This window comes from Larus michahellis, chromosome 2 (genome assembly GCF_964199755.1).
Source record: "Larus michahellis chromosome 2, bLarMic1.1, whole genome shotgun sequence".
Classification (NCBI taxonomy): domain Eukaryota; kingdom Metazoa; phylum Chordata; class Aves; order Charadriiformes; family Laridae; genus Larus; species Larus michahellis.
The window spans coordinates 127,708,980-127,723,729 of NC_133897.1; positions in this window are offsets into that span (position 1 = coordinate 127,708,980).

The following is a 14,750-nucleotide window of genomic DNA, read 5'->3' on the forward strand; positions in this document are numbered from 1 at the left end:
GTGGAGTTTCGGTAATGCGCACTCAGATCTTTAACAAGGGTCTGCCATAACAACTATTTGAACCACAGGTGACAGTTGGTGGTTGGAGACGAAGAGTGAAAGATTGTGAAAATGGACTGGTTGAATAAAAATAACACGCATAGTTTTTTGGGTTTATATTTTGTTCCTTTCCTCAACAATAAGGTGGGTGTCAGTACAGACGATGTACGGCTTGATAATAGAGGCTGAAAGGTGAAAAACCTCACCTAAGTTTTTCTTCCTAGTACTCTTGAAAATACCTGCCATTTGGTGCAATCTTATCCATTTGTAAAGCAAAAAAAAAAATGCAGTTCAGAGAAAAGAAGCTATGTCTGGCAAGGATGATTTAGCAGGGAAATTATCTCATTTCTTCCTCTAATTTGAGGCGGAATTTGAACAAAGAACTCTTGAAGCGCCGTGATGCCTTCCGGCCTCTCACCAAATGAGCACATCTGCTAATTTAGCCAGCCCTTCCTGCATCCACAGAAAGTTGGAAAGATATTTCCCTTTTCTCTTCAGCCTTTTGGCTGGTCTAATTGAGGGCAGTGAACTATTTTGTTCTTCTTGTGAGAGACACTTTATAAAATGGGTTCCACTTTGTACTTCCTTTAAGGATATTCAGCTTTAAATGCCCTTCTCACAAGTTGGTGTCATTTTAATTGCTCCAACATATTCTTCCCTTGGTATGAGATCTTTAAATGAGGGAGAACTCTTAGATATTTTTCATCTTTCTAATAGGTACCTCTGCAACAGAAAAGCATATGTGAATCAGGTATTTTACTAGGCTCGATAGGCATATATAAATGACGTTTTGAGGAAAAAACCCCAGACTTTATTATTTAGTGTTTACAATGCAAAAGAGACCTCCAACCCTCAAATGTGAAGGATTACATCAGGAAAGGAAAACATGACAAATACATTAACTTGTAGGAGACATTTCTTACCAAAACCAGAGATCAGTTAGGATTAAAGTTATATATGTTTCTTGTAGGGATAGGAAAGAACTTGTGTCAGCTCCTTTGAGAGACACTGACAATACTTTTCTAATTTGAGGGAGAACTTGAAAACAAAATGTCATACAGGTATCCACAATGTCCTTTGGAGAAGAAGGAGAGATGATTCAACGGACTGGAGTCAGAAGTCAGAGATGTAACTGACTTTGGGCTGTTTTCAAACTACCTCCAGCAGAAGACTTCTGGGTCTACAAATTAGGTATTTTAAATCATATTTGTGACCACTGAAACTGAATTCAAAACCCAGTTTGACAGTCTATCTGCTAGATGTCTGAGGAAAATGATTTAAAATACATAAAATTTAGAAGGCATTCAAGGGAAACACACTGAAAACAGGTGTGTGTCTGAAATCCCACCCCTTTCTAGAATTAAGGCATCTGTCTTAGTCGTACCAGGGCGCTCTCTGACTGTTTTTGGCATTGTTAACTGTTAATTTTTTAACAGTTAATAGTTTATGCAATATAAAACAGAAAGAATTTGATAATGTCTTCCATGATTAATTTGAGCAAACTATGCTGCAGGATAAAGAACGGCCTAAGGCTCTTGCTCTAGGATATACAAAAAAGTCAACATATAAATTCTTATTTCTGGAAAGTTCTGGCTATTTCAAGCATTTTTTGGCAAGTTTGGCAACTTTACGCTCCTTGTAAGTAGAAGCTACTTCTGTTTTCTGGGCTAGAGGTTTGCAACAGTCACTGAACGTCTAAAGGCACAGAGCTGATTACATAGCTATTACTGAGTACGTTTTATCAGCTCATAGAATCTTCATGGTTGGAAAGGACCAACCATACACACACACAAAAACCCAAACCCTACAATCTCTGCCACCAGAGCATGCCCTGAAGTGTCAAATCTAGACGTTTCTTAAACACCTCTAGGGATGGTGACTCAACCACCTCCCTGGGCAGGCTGTTCCAGTGCCTGACCACTCTTTCAGTAAAGTAATTCTTCCTAATATCTAATCCAAACCTCCCCTGCCGCAACTTCAGACCATTTCCTCTGGTCCTGTCATTATTCACCTGGGAGAAGAGGCCAACACCCACCTCTCTCCAACCTCCTTTCAGGTAGTTGCAGAGGGCAATGAGGTCTCCCCTCAGCCTCCTCTTCTCCAAGCTAAACATGCCCAGCTCCCTCAGCCTCTCCTCATATGCCCTGGTCTCCAGACCCCTCACCAGCCTGGTAGCTCTCCTCTGGACACGTTCCAGCACTTCAATGTCCCTCTTGTACAGAGGGGCCCAGAACTGAACACAGTACTCGAGGTGAGGCCTCACCAGTGCCGAGTACAGAGGCACGATCACTTCCCTGCTCCTGCTGGCCGTGCTATTCCTCATCCTGATGAAAAAAGAGTCCATGCTGTCCTTATCTCTGCTTGTACCATTAAGATCTGCTGACACAGAAAACATTGCCTGGTGACAAGACAAGTGCTAACAATTCATTCAACCCAAAACAAGTCAGTGTGATTTTGCCTTGAGAGTAGCAGTCATTCTTCTGGGCATAGCACTTGGCATGGGTCCACAATGGGCCTGAGACCTGCCCCTATGGCTCAACCCATGATAATTATTTTGCTCATATGTGTTTTGGTCAACAAGGCACAGCCTGAAATCATGAGAGGGCTGTATCCTGGCATGCTGGAGTGGCGGGTGCTTTTATATCATTATGTCAAGGCAGTGTTTCGTGGTCTGGACCATGGTGTTAGAGGATGTAAGAGAGCAATGGCTCCTCAAAGGGTGCTGGAGGACTGTGGGGACTTGAGGGAACCCAGCCTGGGCTGGATTTGTGTATTGGGAGCCTTGTGGAAGACACTGTATTCAAGGAATTAGTGATCTTGAGCAGACCACATCTGCTCCACTGGGCCTCGTACTTAGGGCTTGAGAAGCCCATATGTTATTAATGTAGTCTGTAGCTTATCTTTGCTCATTAGCTGGCATGAGCAAAAGGCAGAGCTTCTTTCCATGGACAGGATCTGCTCTGTGCAGCGTGCCGTGGGAAAATCTACCTGGGCTCCGTCCAACACTATATAAATTCAAGGTGCCCAGCTTCTGAAGGCATGTAGGATTTACTCACAGGAATACTTGTCATGGTTGCAGCTGGGATGGAGTTAAATTTCTTGTTAGCAGCTGGTGTGGGGCTATGTTTTGGATTTGGGATGAGAGTGGTGTTGATAGTGCACTGTTGTTCTTGGTTGTTGCTAAGCAGTCAGGGCCTTTTCTGCTCCTCATACTGCTCCACCAGCAAGTGGGCTTGGGATGCACAAGACATTGAGAGGGGACATAGCCAGGACAGCTGACCCCGACTGACCAAAGGGATATTCCATATCATATGGCATCATGCTCAGTATATAAACCTGAGGGAAGAAGAAGGAAGGGGGGGATATTTGGAGTGATGGCGTTTGTCTTCCCAAGTAACCGTTATTTGTGACGGAGCCCTGCTTTCCTGGAGATGGCTGAACACTTGCCTGTCAATAGGAAGCAGTGAATGAATTCCTTGTTTTGCTTTACTTGTGTGCATGGCTTTTGCTTTACTTATTAAACTGTCTTTCTCTCAACCCACAAGTTATTCTCACTTTTATTCTGATTCTCTCCCCCCATCCCTCCATGGGGCGAGTGAGGGAGCAGCTGCGTGGTCCTACTCTCTCTCTCTCTCTCTCTCACTCTCTCACTCACCCCCTCCCAGTGCAGAACAAGTTTTCAATATGGAGCAGTCCTGGGGTGAGTTATCCGTGTAGCTGCTGGGCTTCATCTCAAAGGCAGTTAGTTTGGCCCATTATGACTAAAGCTATATGAGGTGTAGATAATCAGGGAGTGTGATCTTGGAATTAGTCATGTGGCTAAGTTATTTAACAGTATAAGTATACTCATTGTTTAATGCACAGCCATAACCTATTTCAAAACATTTTGCTATTTTATGGGAGGAAATGTGGGACCAAAGTGCAGTAGTTGACTTTAGAGGTACATTTTCTCTGCTAGAGCAATGCATTTCCCAGCATAAAAGCCCCTTGTCTTTCCATTCACTACCTCTTGAAACTTTCACCTCATATGCAAAGACATTTTATAGACAAAATGTACAGGAATAAAAACAGAAAGCAATTTACTTCATATTAAGACCTGAGAAAGTCATATAGCCTTTTTATGCAATTCAGATTAGCACCAGCCAGAGTTTAGTTTGATGTCTTTTAAAATGCATTGCTTCTGACATATAAATACTAAATCCTGTGCAAGAGAAAAGTCTCCAAAGGTTGACTGCATGGCTTTCATGAAAAACAAAAATGATTTCCACTTCTTCAAACCCTCTGTTTCATTCTGATTTAATGTGTCTTAAAAGAAATTTTCTATAAAAGCAATTGCTTATTTGTCCACATGATAAAATTGCTCAATTGCACAGCCGAGGCTGGGATTTACAGCATGAATTACAGACAGCAGGTAAGTCTCAACGGCACAGCTTATTGCAGTGTGGATGCTTAGAAACCCAGTCCGAGTGTTTGAAATGCAGTCATTTCCCTTGCTTGTTATTACAGAGTCCAAAAGGGGTGGTTTCAGGTAGCTTAACATTCAAAGTGTAAAATGAGACGCTATTGATCATCACTAAATATGAGCTAAGGAGAACCTAGAATTAGTTTTCCTTGAGGGCTCCTCTGTAACATGAGTGTTGTAACTCTACAGCTAATATGACAGCTTTCTCCATTCACCAAGAAGCAGCAGAGAAGGTTATTTTTCCTAGTTGGTATTGAGATTTCCACAGGTAGAGAATGAACTATTATTAGTTAGATGTACAATCCTGAACACTGGAATACATCTGGCACCTTCTCTCCTCACAGATGCTGTTAATATTATCTTTTTGGAACAGTGTATGTATGAATGTGATAAGGAAATGCTAATCACCCTTAAGACATATGACCTAGGAGACATTTCTAACATTTTTCACTAAACTTCTCAGTGATTGCTTGCTTCATCAGTTTACGACACTCTAATACCATTGGCCAACAGTAGCCATCATAAAAACTAACTGAAGTTTTGTTGGTACAACAAATAATACTTCACTTTTTTTTCAATGCATCACTACATTTCTGAAAAAGAAAGAGGAATTTCAAAAAACCCAACAATGTTTAATTTGCATCAGAGAAGAAACTTTCTCCTTCCTTGTCACCCTACCAAAGAACATGTACTGCATTAAGTATTCATAAGCTTTTTGGCTGGTACAACAACATTTGGCTGGTACATCTTCTTGTCTCAGAGAAAGATTGCATCTAATATAAGTACTCACTAAACCAGCTAAAAGAAAGTCTTGTTATGATTACATGAAGATATCTCAGCATGCCAGCCAACATTAAGTGCTATTGTATCCTGGCAAGCTGAAGAGGGGAGTAATGTATTTGGAGGGTGAAATGAAGCAATTTCCAGGAATTTAGAACCGGGCAATTACTTTTGCAATTTCATTCCCAAATATTAGCATATTTGTGATAATTAGGGTCAAAATAAACCAACCTGAACTTCTCTTCTGCAGTCTGAGATGAACAGAGTTATGAAACAAATTGGAAGTGGTAACACAAGAGAAAAATTGCCAAAACTTGCATGAAGCAAGAAGGTACAACTCACTTTTTCACAGCTCATCAATGTATTAGGAATTTTCATTATCAGTGTCCAAAAAGAATAGAAGTGCTTCTTGGAGAAGCAAGACAGGACTGATAATAGATCTTTTTACTCTTCTTGCATTGCATCTTTATTTTAGTATGAGTAGTCCTTCAAAACCTGCAGTCTGGATTGTATTTTGCTAAACATGTTCATTGGCAAATCCCATCCCTTCTTCAATACGAAGCTTCAAGTCTAGAGCTTCAATCAATTCAATTCAACTAAATGGAGGAGAGGATGCTTGGAAGTATTAAAGCCATGGTTTAGATGCCAATGCATCTTGAGAGAGCTGAAACATACAGAAATATGTTCTATTGGAAATAAACAATATCTGCTACCCCAGCTACTGTTGGCTTTAGCCTGCATTAGGTGGGTTTTACCAGCTGTCATCTCTTCCTGACTTCTAGGATTTTAAAACTCCCACAGCCCCTTTCCCTGCTAGATGTGAGTACAGACAGGAGAATTTGGGCCTGACCGACTCCTCAGGACTTTATTTTCCAAGTTTTATTCCAGTGTTTCACAAATGTAACTCCCCTCATCCTTCCCTTGCCATTTCCCTCTTTGTCCACTGTGGCTTTTTCCTCAGTTTCAAAAATACCTTCCAACAGAAGAACTAGCCTTTAATTTTGTGTCAAAAAGTCAGTTTCACCAAACAGAATTTGTTCCTCATTAACACGTTTACTGTGAAAGCCCAAAATGCAAACTGCTATCACTGGATATCTTTGAAACTTGCTGTATCTTTGAAGCTTGCTGTATCCTTATACTCTCCAGATGAACTTTCACTGCACTTTTACCTTTTTAACTGGGCCAAACCAACCACTTCGCTATGTTTTTCAGTGGGTAAAATTTGCTGTTTCTCATTCTGGTTTGAGTTTGTGCGGGTGAATTTGGCTTGACCCTATCAAAGGTGTTATTTACATGTCAAATGTGTGCTCAATAGCCTCTCAGACCAGAAAAGGGAATTGCTGAAGCTATTCCAATCCCTTTATTTAGGGTTTGTGTTCTTGACTCCCCTATAACTTAGAAAATTACCCCTTTGCGTGTGCAACCTTCATCCAAATGCCAATGCATGAGCTTCTCTCCCCACTTGCTCATTCTTTGTCTGAAGCAAAATTATGCAACACCCGTATGACTAATTTGTTGTGAATAAAGCCCAGAGTTATAATTTGTGCCTGTTCTCTAAAAGTGGACTTTTGAGGATACTCCTTGAATTCTTTATGCCAGACATGACTGTTTGGATATTCACGCAATTAAAATGGGGGCCTCCAGTGCTTCTGGCAGCTCTGTTTATAAGTCCAGCTGCATTTGGCTTGCTATTAATGCTGCAACCTCATTTTGCCTCCGACTTCTCTTCCTCTGTCTTTCAAAAGCCAATAAAACGACTGGCTGAGACAATTTAAATGATCTATGCATTTGTCAGTAATTACATCTATTTATCCAATTAATTTGCTTTTAAATCCCATATTGATTACTGTCAGTTTTATCACTGACCTTAAAATCTGATCTGTTTTCTCTTTGACAGAGAGAAATTTTAAATTCACCACCACAGGTAAATAGTGGAAGGTAGCTGCGCTTGATGGCATGTATTGACAAAAGAAAGTGATTTTAAAGCACTCCAGTACATTCGAGCTACAAATCAGTAAAAGAAGGGAAACAAAAGAACTGTTTGTGTGAGAGTCATGGAGATCTCATATTAGGGATCTGGCTGCTGTTTCAGTGAGAATTTTTGCTGTGAAATTTTTTGCTCTGAGATTTTTTATGTGCATCTTGCATACATGATTATATGTGTATTCTGTTCCACAGCGTTAGCATTAAGATGGCTAATTTATAATAGCTGTTTTCTTTAAGGCAGACTTCATCGAAACGCACACCCCCAGACATGTCCACCTCTGCCCCGGGGGAGCAGCCGTGCGTGGCCTTTGCGCATGTGCTGCTGGGTCTCCTTTCCTGGGAACGTACAGTCTGGTTTCTCCACACGCGTGAGGTTTGGTGGTGCTTCCCTGGACCGGTCCCATGGCACACTTGCAGGGAATCTGGAGCGTCTGGGAATTGCTGGACTTCCCAGGCTTGTACAGGAGGTTTGGTTATGGGTGGAGGCCAGGCTTTTCTGGCTGGTTTTAGTGGAAACTTACGACAAACAAAATCCTCATGGAATGCAATGGTAGGAAGGGAACGGGATATGGATCCATCCTAGACCGGAGCTGACAGCCTTACAGTGTTGGATTTGGCTGCTTGCTGCTCTAGGATGAGCTCTTGAGGTCAATTTCACGCAGTTCTGTCCCAGTCCCCAACCTAGATTAATAGCTTAACTAATTTTTGATCCCTCTTCTTTTGACCTCCCTGGGTTTGGAAAATACTTGGGAATCTAATTCACAGTGGCATCCCAGTTCCCAGCCTGTTACTGTTGTATTTAACCATGTGCAATACTTTGACATCCAATCAGAAAACTGTACTATTGACAGTGATGTTCTCCTTTCTTCCCTTTCCATCTTCATCTCAGGTATAATGAATTGATCTGCTTTCAGGTATTTTGGCTTCAAACCATCCATGGACAAAAATGTTGTTACCCACTCTAAGTTCTTGAACTCTTTTAAAATGGTTGTGTGTCCACCCAAGGATTACTGGAGGCCTTTGGCTTATCACAAAACAAATGGAAATATTTTGTCTTCATTCTAATTCTTGTTGCCTGTCTCTGCATGACAGTTTTTCCCTTTTTTGTCCTGAAACACATATCATTTGAACAACTCCTCTAGTACAGCTATGCATGGACAGCTATATGTGCAAATTGGCCTCGACTGTTCTTTACACTGCCAATATGCCTATTCACCTACCACTATATTCTTTAATGATCTGGAAAAGGGGTGAATAGTAAGGTGGCAAAGTTTGTCATGATGAGTCGTTATTCAGGATAGACTGAGGCAGACTGCAAAATTACAGATGTATTTTATAACAATGAGCAACTGGGCAGGTAAAATGAAATTCAGTGTGGCTAAATAATAAGGTGACAAGCATGGCAAACAAAATCTCAGCTTCACTAATAGAGTGAGGTGTTCTGAGTTGACTGTCATCACCAAGAAGGAAAACTGAAAGATTTTTCTATGGAAGTGTTGTCAGTGGTCACTAGTAGCAAAAAAAGTATATTAAAAAAAAGGAAAAAAATAATGACGCCAATGAATAAATCTGCCACGTGTTCATACTTGGAGTAGCGCATGCAGTTCTTGTCCCCTCTTCTGAAACAAGGATACAGTAAAACTATCCAGTGCAGAAGTGTATCCTGTAGCACAGTTGCCATTGAACAGTTTTTGGACAAGCTACAGCTCTGACAAATGCAAAATTACAGTCCCTTTCTCTGTCTTCATCCAGTTTGAAACTCACAGTGTTCTGCTTATTTAGCTTGTGTAGATCACATCCTTGCATTGTAGTCTTCTACTTTAAAGTAGAAATTTTAAAACTCCATTAAAATGAGTGTCTTGAGGGAATTTACTGCTTTATTTAGAGAAATTAAAGAGCAAATGAAACATCCACTGAGTAAAAAGACATAAAGGAATGAGAAAGCAAATTTCTAGTAGAGAATATAGAGAATACTTAGTGAAAGTGAGCAGGAGGTGACGTAGAAATCTGAAGAACAAAATGGGGAAAAAAAAGAAGGAATAAGGTGATGTGGACAGTCAGAGTAGCTGTGGGTTGGTCGGTAAGGACTCTTCATTAAGCCATGTGTTCGTCTGGTTCCCAGACGAGTGCTGAGAGCTGACCTGCCCTGGCTGAGCAGAGGAACCAGGCAGGAACACAGCAGACAGGGAGATCACTCAGAGTGGTGAGTGTTATATGTTATCCCTTATCACCTCAAGTAGTGTCCCTGGGCATCCTCATGTTTTAAGATACTGTGTCTACTTCATTCTTTTCCATTATTGTTTTGATGCATAGCAAAGACTGGATTTCGCACTCAGGAAGGAGCTACCTGGGGTAGAGAGGGGAAGGATACTCCGATCAGGTGGTGATCAGCACCTTTGGTGAACACAAATCTCTCACATCCTTTCCATATGGAAAAGTTTTTAACTGTTTGTTGTTGTTTTTTTCTAGATTGTTGCATGTCTGACATTGTTATGAGTTGCAATATAGGCAACCGCTTTCTCACCATGTCTGTCTACCTGCATTTTTTTCCTCCATTATGCCTTCACTTTGAGTAGCTTGGCACATATAACAAGTCTGCTTTCTTAACCCCTCAGTCACAACCTTTTTGATACATGCTGAGCTATCTTAAAGAGGTGTTGTCTGGGACCTAGAGCTGTGCAGGACAGTATTTATGAATAGCTCTTGCATTCCCACATTGTGGTCACTCCTTCTCACACAAATATCAATAAAAGCACAGACTTCTGCATGAGGAATGAACCTGTGGTCACACAAGGAGCCAGCCATCATACTCCGGGCTACGCTGCTTATTTATGTATAGATTTTGCTTGGGGATACAATCTGGCTACCTCACAACAGTGCAAAAGGAGCATTAACAGTCTCGTTTGAAACTCAGAATACAGCCTCATTATGCAAACCTTAATTACAGCCTTATCAAAACATGGATTTGGGTTGTTTTAATTGGATTGGAAATACGCTTTCACTGTCCCCTAGGTGATTAAGTAAAATTAACACCTGGTTGTAAATGCCCCTGCAGACAATAGGGATGCCAAGTTGGGAGTCTATGCAAAATGCTGGCTGAGGAATACACATGGGGTAAACTCTTACTTTGCTGCGTGATGCTGTGGCTTTGATGGTTTCCTACTGTGGCTTAAAATTTGGTAAGTCCGTGGTAAAATTTTCAGAGAGGCATTACCCTCTTAGTGCTTTTAATCTTCTCAAACAAACTAGGATTTGGGGGCTTAAATCATAGAGGACTTTAATCTACACTTTGCCTTGAGGGCCAGAATGAGAGAGAAAATTATAAGCAGCATAGAAAGAGTGTGACATAATTTAGGGTAGGACAGGATATTGTTATATGTGCAGAACATGGGACTTATTCCCCTTCTACCAGAAGTGGCTGATACATCATGTTCACATATTACACATCTGATCAGGTTACAGATTTTATAAAAAAAAAAAAAAAGGAAAAATAGTTATTATTAGAGTGATGCAACTATCATTAATACTTTTCTAAGTCATGTTTTCAACATACGATGAAATTTAAATAAATATCAAAGGATGTGAATATCTTTCAAAGTGAAGTATGGAAGGAATCTATTCCTCTGCTTTAGGAAGACATTTTCTATAATAACTCCTTTCAGATAAATAATCTGAAATACTTATATTTTCCAGCTCAATCAGAACTCGTGGACAAATAGTTCTGTATGTACCAACTATAAAGAGGAATCTATGTCCTTCCTTTTGCACTCACACACGTAAACGTGGGAAGGGTTCAAAGCAGTGCCAGAGGAGGTTTAGACTGGACATTAGGAAGCATTTGTTTACCAAGAGGGTGGCCAAACACTGGAACAGACTTCCTAGACAGGTGGTCAATGCCCCAAGTCTGTCAGGGTTTAAGAGGCATTTGGACAATGCTGTTAATAATTTGCTTTAACTTTTGATTAGTCCTGAATTGGTGAGGCAGCCGGACTAGACGATTGTTGTAGGACCCTTCAAACAGAAATATTCTACACCCCACCTGCCCACCCCCCACCCTAGAACAGAGACAGCAGTGACAACGTTTTGCTGTTACCCTGAAAGCAATTGGTGGTAATTAATGAGAACTTTAAAATATTGGGACGGATGTCTTCCCCCTACTATCTTGCTTAAATGTATTGCAGCTGCTTACTTTACTTTCAGGCTATTATAATAACACGTGCCCTTAAAAATGCAAGAAGATCCACAAGCACAATTGCCTTATTGTTTCTCTGCTGAGACGTCAGTTCAATCTGCTGGATTCCCATCTTCTCAGCCCAACTCTGTGCCCCTTAGTTACTCCTGCTCGTCTTCTAATCCCTCACTAGGAAGTTTCAGAAAGGCTTGAAAAACAAAGAAGTCATTTTTTGTAAACTATTTCTAATGCTTGTGAATCTATTCCTAATGGACAAGTATGAAGATACAGATCTCCAAAACCACCTAACTGGAATAAGGGTGACATTTGCTGACCTTGTGTTATTTGTACAAATCCAGGGGGCAACAACTAGCCTTGCATGAAGGGTTCGTTCTTACTTTTGTTCTGCAACATTTCATGAAAAGCATGAAATGGTGCAGTCAGGTGGATAGGAAACAAGAGAAACAGAACAGGTAGCTGCATTTCTAACATTTGTCTTGATATCATGGGCAAAGTATGCTTGTTTCAGCTTTCCAGTCCAGAGGAAACACTTGAATAAGGCTTTTGTTCAAATCACTGGGATGAAAATTTAAGATGATCCATCTCCAAAAAGTTTCCACCTTCATCTCAGCTATCAGGAGAAGGTAGATGAGCACTCTTTACCAGCTTCAACGTGAAGTCAGTTGCTTTCCTAGTATTACCCCTGGATCCTGTTTGAAGAAACTCTTCCAGCCTTGAGGATTATGACAAAGTCCATTCATCTGTGTGAACTGAGGGAGCAGCAGCCAGCAGCTGGATGAGCAGGGATGGGGGAGGAGAGAATGGAAGAGAGAGTCACAGACGCTTCTGTAGTGTTTGTCTACTGGTGACCTGTACCTCTATAAAGGGAATATTGTTTGTGTAGCACTTGCAAGAAATAAAGTACTATAAAAGCCATAAAAACAGAGTGCTTAAACCTCAAGTGTTTTGAATTTGTAATGTTCTCCATTATTACAGGTAATGTGAATTTTCTTTAACTGCGTAAAAGGATTCACATTTTTAAAGGCTTTCATTAAAATATTTACCTGCTGTGCAATAAAACATGGATGGAGACAATTTGTTAATCTCAACTTCTAGATTCTGCTTTTAACTAATTTGTCAGTTGTTCATAAAAATACTTCTGGGAATCTGGGTATGTCTTATTTGGTCATCATCATCAAGTCAGAAAATCCTCCTTACAGACAGAGGACCTGGTTCCAGTCACTTGTGTTGCCTTGCTGTCATTCTGCTGACATCAAACAAACGATTCCCAGTTTATACCAATGTGAAACAAATTAGTGTCTGCCCAAAAGCTGTGAATCCTCACTGTGATGACCACAAAGTACATGAAAAATTGACAGCTTCGTAAATGAAGATTTGGGGTTTCAGATGAGACGTATATTTTTAAGCATGATATAAAGAATATGATTTTAAAATACTTAATATCAAGACACGAAAAGTCGGAAATTCAAATAATATCACTAATTGGTTTGCCTCAAATTTTCCCTGCCAATGTGCCTGTACTTTGCTCACATGTCCTATTTTTCACCCAATGGTGTCATAAAAGACTAGAAGTTGACAGCCTGGGTCAGATCGCTCAGTTCTGCCTCTGGCAGTTGTCAGAACTGAACGTGTCACAAGGCCCCACTGAAAACAAAGTATTCCCATCTGTCAAATCAGCAGCTGTGATTGGGCCAAAATAAGTCTTCCCACTCATTTGATTTCTGTGGTCTGGCATTTGCCAAGCATTCAGCCACAATTCATGGCCTGAGCTTATGGCATCTGGGAAATCTCCTGGCCAAAAACTGCATCCAGAACTGTTTAGTTTTCAAGATCAGATGAATTCTGTTTGGCGTTAAATGAACATTTGGACAATTTATTTATTGTTGCAAATGATGAAGACTATTTCTGACTCCTGTGAAGATGTGTCAATGCACTAAATAGGGTGTACTTTTCCAGTGAGATTTAGTGGATTGTTTTGAGAATATGACAAAGATCCCCGGTCATGAAGTAGCCTTCTTTCCTTACCATGCCTCTGGAGGACCTTTTTGCTCTATTGCCTTCCCTCCCTCCCTCCCTCCCTCCCCTCCCTGGATGAAATAGTCCTCACTTTTTCTATCCCTTTATACATAAATCTGTTACTATTTCACTCCTCAACACTTAACCTTTATTTCATTCCTTGAATTTACCTTACGCATCATATTAGCTTTGGTGCAAAGGGAACAAAGACTCAACAAGGGCACTTGGACAGCAATTCTCCTGTTTTGTTACTGTGATATCAGTTGTGTTATAAGTATTAGGAAGCAAACAGGAAAAGCTCCCTGCCCTCCTGGCAGCACGTGCCCCAGACTGGGAATGCCTGCTTGAGGGACATTAGGAATCCCATCACCATTAAAATCCACGGAGAGAGAGCCTAAAATATCAAATGGCTTTGGGATTAGGTCCTGCATGTAGCACACTGAGGATAAGAAATGATTGTCAGTCTGTTAGGTTTTTTAAAATATTCAAGAAATGTATTATTTATTTATTTATTTCAAAATATTATCAAAGGATTTAATAGAAAAGAAACTAAATTAAATTAAATTAAGTCTTTTCAACATTATCCATTGATTTGTTGCTAAATTTTGTTATCAATCTAAATCTTTCTTTCCAAATCCTACTTTCCAACTAATTTATTTTGACATGTATTGAGTGTGTATGATCACTGTCACTGGCAATTTTACTATTTAGTGTTATACACCAGTCCCTTATGTAAACCTCCTTTAGGAAGAACTTTCCTGAATTAAATACCAATTTCAGTATTTCCTTCTGCCTATCAGTCTTGCTCTATTTCATTATATTTATTTGTTTTATTTCATGCTGCCTCCATAAGAAGTGACCTCTTCATCCCTCTAAATTTGTTGTGACTTCACAACCAAAAGATTGTAATCTCGGCTATTTGTCTTTCTGCTTGATATTCGTTCTTGTAAGTACCCGCATATGTTTTTGTTTCATCTGTAGTCAGGCACATCAAAGTTGTTTCCCTCTAATTGGCAGAGCTGCTATTTGAGTTTTGTGATCAAATATTTGGATGCACTTAAGGATAAATGAAATAAATTGCTAGGGAGAAGCCATAGAGAAAACACAAGCTATTACGGAATACAAACAGAGGAAATGAGTAGCAGAAATGCCATGTAAGAATACAAGGACAAATTGTTCATACTCATGACTTAAAAGAATTTGAACTATATTCTTCTACTAAAGAGGATTTTGGATGAAAATTGATGCAGCTTTACAGGCAATGTGTCTTTTTAA